General features: G+C 42.9%; 1 long non-coding RNA gene across 1 annotated transcript; it reads left to right on the top strand.

Moving 5' to 3' along the window:
* The first annotated feature begins 5,188 nt into the window (after nt 1-5,188).
* LOC129631562 (uncharacterized) lies at nt 5,189-6,179 on the top strand. Its single transcript, XR_008704081.1, has 2 exons — nt 5,189-5,365; nt 5,709-6,179. It is a non-coding gene; the product is annotated as an uncharacterized LOC129631562 (long non-coding RNA).
* Nucleotides 6,180-6,778: the final 599 nt, after the last annotated feature.

Raw genomic sequence — 6,778 nt, 5'->3', positions numbered from 1 at the left:
TTTTAGCCAAATATTACCAGTGATTCCTTACTCCTTTCCAGGTCTTGAAACAATTATTTTTCTGAATAAGTTTAATTTTTCCCCCAAGTGTCTTTATTTTCGACTCCTTTATTCAGCATTCCTGCCATCGTTTATCAAGCACATGCTGGAGGCAGGCACTGTGCGTGGACACAGCTCTGAGTGACCCAGAGCCCTCTCCTTGTGAGCTTCCATTCTACTTGGGGAGACAGGCAATAAGTAAGTAAAACAGAGCATGTCAGATGGCGTTTACTGCTAAGAAGGTCATATCAGGGACTTCCCTGGTGGTCCAGTGCTTAAGACTCTGCAATTCCACTGCAAGGGCAAGGGTTTGATCCCTGGTCAGGGAGCTAAGATCCTACACACCACTTGGCATGCCCCCCCCAAAAAAAAGTTGTCTCAAGAGCTTGTGGAGGGGTGCGTTTTTGAGCAGAATGGCTAGTGAAGGCTTTACTCAGCAGGTTAGGTTTGAGCCAAGACTCTCTTAGACTCCATAATTCCTATAATCATAACTCTAAGACTCCATAATCAGACCCCTACTGGTGGATATTCCTTCCTTGTATTATTTCCAGTGTCTGACAACACCACTCCATCTGGTCCCTAATTTCTCCCAGCCAGTTGACCGGCCTTCCTCTTTTTTATAGCCGAGATGATGAAAAAGGAATGATACCTAATCACAAGCTTTTCCCTCCTCGTTTGGGGCTCTGAGAAGTGACCTTCAATTTACTTTTTTCAAGGCAAAACTACAAAGTAGGGGCCCTGCAAAAATTCTAATTTGTAGCAAAGTGAATATATTATGCTATCTTTCCTTTATTTTTTTTTTTAATTATTTGGTTGCATCAGGTTTTCGTTGCAGCACGTGGGATCTTTGTTCCGTTATGCGGGATCTTTTGTTGGAGGTACCGACCCTCTAGCTATGGCGTCCAGCCTCAGTAGTTGTAGCAACAGGCTTAGTTGCTCTGCAGCAAGGAGCTTCTCAGGCGGCTCCGTGGTAAAAGAATCCACCTGCCAATGCAGGAGACACAGGACACGCTGGTTCAATCCCTGGGTGGGGAAGATCCCCTGGAGGAGGAAATGGCAACCCACTCCACTCTTCTTGCCCCGAGAATCCCCATGGACAGAGGAGCCTGGCGGGCTGCAGTTCATAGGGTTGCAGAGTCAGACACGACAGCACACACGTGCATGCACGTGGGGTCTTAGTTCCCTGACTAGGGATAGCAAGGTGGGTTCTTAACCACTGGACCACCAGGGGAGTTTCTTTCCTTTATTTTTAACATAAATGAACTCTGGGGAATGGAACCAACCTGAGCCTCAAAAAAATTTTTATCTTATTTGAGTGCTTGACAAGGCCATCTTTATCTTCAATGAACGAAGGGGTCTTACAAGGTCAGTGGCTGAGATCCATGGATCCTCTGTGCATACGAGGACTGACTGTCTCATTTGTCACGGCCTTTCCAGCACTGTGCTTGATGTAGATGAGGAAAGAATGGATGACCGGGGCAGGAAGTAATGACGCTTGAAACCCAGCTACGGCCGGTATCGTGCACGTCTGTCCACCTGAGTGCACCAACTGCTACCTGCGCATCCTGCATCCTGCTGGAGTGGGCAGCTTCCAGCATCGCTCGACTGTTCAGGGCTGCCCACCTCGGTGGGCCAGCAGTGCCTCTGCAACACACCAGGGTAGGTAGCTGCTCCTCTGGCCCTTCTCTTGGGCTGGCCAGGTCTTGGGACTGCAAAGAACTCCAGCTATTTCCTCGCTCTATCTCCTCTTTGTGAAGAGACATCTAAAGACTACACTAAAAATAGAAGAAAAAAAGATTTCCCTGGTGGCCCAGTGGTAAAGAATCTGCCTTGCAATGCAGAGGACCAGGGTTCGATCCCTGCTCAGAGAACTCAGAATCTAACATCCCACATGCCGCAGAGTAAGTAAGCCCGCGCGTCACATCTAGGATGTGTGTACTGCATCTAGGAGATCCCATATGATGGAACGACAACCCAGGTGCTGCAACCAAGACACGAATCAGCCAAAGTAAATAAATAATTAAACAAATTTAAAAAAAGAATATCCTATTTATCCCACCTTAGGGGAAAAAATCATAGTCATTCTGAATCAGGTTTAATTTTGGGTACATTGGTTTTTATAGAGAATTTAGAGATAACTGCATATAAGTCAGAAAGACATAGGTTTGAATATTATTGAACACAGTATTATTCTTTTAAAAAGCAAATATTCTGAACTTGTTTTATTTCTTCTATTTGCCTTAGTCTTTTTTTATATTTATTTTTAATTGGAGGATAATTGCTTTACAATGTCGTGTTGGTTTCTGCCATTCGTCAACACCATTCAGCCACAGGTATCCACGTCCCCTCCTTCATGTATCTCCTTCCCACCTCCCACCCCATCCCCCCCTCTAGGTTGTCACTGAGCACCAGGCTGAGCTCCCTGCACTACACAGCAACTTCCCATTAGCTCTCTGTTTCACACATGGTCATGTATATATTTCAATGTTACTTCATCCCACCCTCTCCTTCCCCCATTGGACAAAGTATTATTACAAAATAAGCAACTGAATCAAAGCTTCCTCTATTTTAAGAGCAGAGCCATAAATATTAACAGAACAGATCAGGACTGCATTGGTCCAAATACCTGTTCACAAATGGAAAAAGCCTGGAGAAGCCAACAAGTTTTAATTCTGACAAAGATAAGCTGTTTATGGCTTCAAAATGATAATATGACTGTTTTAGGGGCTCCCCCAGGCCACGTTCAGGTTCAATTTTTCCTTAGAAGGACTCAGAACTCAGCAAGCTGTTATACTCATGGCTACATTTTATTGCAGTGACAGGATACAGATTAAAATCAGCAACAGAAATGGCACAAAGGCCAAGGTCCAGAAGACACGAGGCACAAGATTCCAGCTGTCCTCTCTCAGCAGTGTCATGCACACAGCACTTGATCCTCCTAGCAATGGTGTGTGACATCATACGCGGAGTACAGCTAACCCTAAGCTCAGCTGAACCTTGGTATCCAGGGTCTTTACTGGAGGTTGGTTGATCATATGGGCATGTCTGACTGCCTACATGGCTGACCTTAGTCTCCAGCCCCTTCCTATGTCACGTTGATACCCTGGGATCAAAAAAAGGAATACATGTTTATTGTTTTATGCCATGGAGTTTTAGGTGTTTGTTATACTATAGCAACAGCTAACTGATTCAGTGGGGTAGTAAACAGAGCAACAAAAGTACTTTTTGAAATTAAAGTGTACTGACACAAATCAGATAACCGTTAAGACATACTTTCTCAACACACTGCTGTCAAGCAAACATTTCTGGTTCTAAATGTGACAATGAAGAGTCAGCAATGCTTCTTCTTTAGTTTAAAAAGAGGTTCTTAGGGGATATAAGTACACCTATGGCTGATTCATGTTGAGGTTTGACAGAAAACAGCAAAATTCTGTAAAGCAATTATCCTTCAATAAAAAATAAATTAATTTAAAAAAATGGTTCTTGCATCATTTTCCTTGTCGGCTAGATCTTTAACATTTTTTAATTAAAATATTGTTTTAAGTGTAAGAACACCTGGGACTCCCCTGGTGGTCCAGTGGCTAAGACTTGGAGCTCCCAATGCAGGGGACGTGGTGGAGGAACTAGATCCCACACGCCACAGCTAAGAGTTCACATGCTGCCACTAAAAAAGAAACTTTGTGCCGCAACAAAGGTGGGTGCCGCAACTAAGCCCCAGTGCAGCCAAATAAATTAATTTTTTTTAATGCAGGACACTCAATGAGATGTATCCCCTTAACAGATTTCTAAGTATACTGTGCAGTAGTGTTTTGCATGAGCACAGTGTGGTACAGTAGATTTCTAGAATTCATTCATTTTGCATAACAGAAATTTTAAACCTGTAATTAGTAACCTACGGGATAAACACATTTAAAAAATGCCATTTTTGGGCTTCCCTGGTGGTCCAGTAGTAGGAATCCCCCTTGCCATGCAGGGACACCGGTTAGATCCCTGGCCCAGGAAGATCCCACATGCTGCAGAGCAACTAAGCCCACGCAACTACTGCTCCTTCGCGCCCTAGCACCCGTGCTCTGCAACAGAAGCCCCTGCAGCGAGAAGCCCGAACACTGCACCCAGATAGTAGCTCCCACTCTGCAACTAGGGAAAGCCCTTGAGCAGCAACGAAGACCCAGCCCGGCCAAAAATAAGTAAATAAATAACACCATTTTCTTCTAATACTTTTATGATGTCACTTATTTACATTTAAATATTTTATCTCTTTGGTATTTAAATTAGATATGGATTCAACTTTATTTTTCTCCCTGATATCATGTGTTAATAAGTCCATCTTTGCTACACTGACTTTAGGTGCCACCTTTGTCAAACATAAAATATTTGTAATTGGTTATACTTCTGAACTTTCTATTTCTGTTCCACTGGTCTTTCTGTCTATTCATGCAACAATATCACACTTGTTATCATTGTGTCTTATGGTATGTTTAATTACTAGGGTCCAATCCCCCCTCATTAATCCCCTTTTCTATTTGTATTTTTATTGACAATTTTTTCAGAAAAGTTTTATATTTACCAAATATTGAGCAGATAGCAGAGCTCCATATCTCCCCCCCAACAAGAGTGCACAGTTTTCCTCTATTATTAACATCTTACATTAATTAGTATGGATCATTTGCTGTAATTAATGAACCAATGCATGTGAGTGCTAAGTTGCTTCAGTCATATTTGACTCTTTGCGACCCTAATGGGCTACAGCCCTCCAGGCTCCTCTGTCCATGGGATTCTCCAAGAATATGGAGTGGGTTGCCATGCCCTCCTCCAGGGGATTTTCCTGATTCAGGGTTCAAACCCAGATATCTTATGTCTCCTGCAATGGCAGGCAGGTTTTTTTTTACCAAGGACCACCTGGGAAGCCCAATGAATCAATGATAGTATATTATTAACTAAAAGCCATAGTTTTTCAGATTTCCTTAATTTTACTGACTGTACTTTTTCTGTTACCAGATTCCATCCAGGAGGCTACATTTAGTCTTCACGTCTCCTTAGGTTTTGCTATAGACTGAATGTTTGTGTCTCCACAAAATTTATAGGTTGAAAACTAACCCCCAATGCAATGGTACTTAAAGGTAGGGTCTTTGCGGGGATGATTACGTCAGGAGGGTGAATCCATCATGAATGTGCTTAGTCTAGAAAGCTCCCTCACCCCTTCCACTATGTGAGGACTCATTGAGAAGACAGCTCTCTGATCCAGGAAGTGGTTATCAGACACCAGATCTGCCCATGCCTTGACCATGACACCCCAGCTTCCAGAACTGTGAGAATTAAATGTTATGTAAGCCAATAAATGTTGCTGTTAATGGGTTACTGAAGTCCATCTGAATGAACTAAGATGGACTCCCTTGGTTGTGGCTTTTTCAGACTTTCCTTGTTTTTGATAACTTTGACAGCTTTGAGTACTGTCAGGCATTCTGATATTCCTCTATTGGTGAGTGCCTGATGTTTCTGTCATGGTTAGACTGGGGTTATGGGTTTTGGGGAGGAAGACATCAGAGGTAAAAAGAACCATTTTTATCCTATCCTATCAAGGGCAGTATATTAGCTTCCTCGGGCTGTTATAAAATTAAAAAAGTTTCACAAAGTGAGTGACTGAAAACAACACAAACTTGTCCTTTCAGAGTTCTTGATTCTGAAATCAAATTGTTGGCAAGACCATGCAGCATCTGAAACCGATAATGAGGAATCCTTCGTTGCTTCTTCCCAGTTTCCGAGATGCCCAGATGCAGCCCCTTCACCGCTGCCTCCATGGTCACGTGACATTCTCCTCTCTCGTCTCAGTGTCTCTTCTCCCCTTCTTATAAGGACACCAGTCACACTGGACTAAAGGTCAACCCTACTCAGTAGGACACCAGCTTAACTGATTATATCTGCAACAACCCAGTTTTCAAATATAGTCCGCTCTGAGGTCCTGGGAAGGACATGAATTTTGAGAGGATTCTATTCAACACAGGACAGGCACCGTCAACAGGATTTGACTGCTGGTGTTGATTTTGATCATCGGGCTGGAGTAGCACTTGCCAGGCCTCTCCACTATAACGTGACCCTTCTCCTTTCCCCCTTTCCATACTGTCACTGCGGAAGGAAGTCACTAGGAGCAGCCCACAATTAGGAAGTGGGAAGTTATGCTTCCTCCCTTTAGGGGGAAAGTTCCACATAATGTATTTACAATTCTTCTGCACAGGAGACTTGTCTGTTTTCCCTACTTATTAATTTAGTCAATCAATCCAGTTACATGTAAAGCCGATTCAGAAGTGTTAACTCGTCTCCCTGTGGGAAACAACTTGACTGACTCAAAGACAGTGCTTATGGGCAACTCCTTTTGCCTTTAGTCTAACTGAAAACTCCATTCATGTAAATCAGCACCTGTTTCCTCCACCCTCTTCAGAGAGGTCGCTTTATACATTTAGAAAGATAGATTCTCTTGTCACAGTCTTTATTCTTGCCTGGGATCTGCCAGCCTCCTAAATGATCGTTTAGAAATCTGCATCCACTAAGGTTCACTCTTGGTGTTGTAAAGTTTTATAGGCTATGAAAAACGTGTAATGTCAGGTATCCACCATATAAGTTATCAGAGTACAGAGGCTAGAGAAATATATTAAGCGATCCCACAAGAATGCAATCATCCAAAAACCAAAGGTGGAAAATTCTACAGAACAAACGTCCTAGTTTCTTTAACAAGTAAATGGCA

The sequence above is a fragment of the Bubalus kerabau genome, chromosome 17 (genome assembly GCF_029407905.1).
Source record: "Bubalus kerabau isolate K-KA32 ecotype Philippines breed swamp buffalo chromosome 17, PCC_UOA_SB_1v2, whole genome shotgun sequence".
NCBI lineage: Eukaryota > Metazoa > Chordata > Mammalia > Artiodactyla > Bovidae > Bubalus > Bubalus kerabau.
The sequence above is the reverse complement of the archived record's forward strand: the minus strand, read 5'-3'. Positions and strand labels throughout refer to the sequence as shown.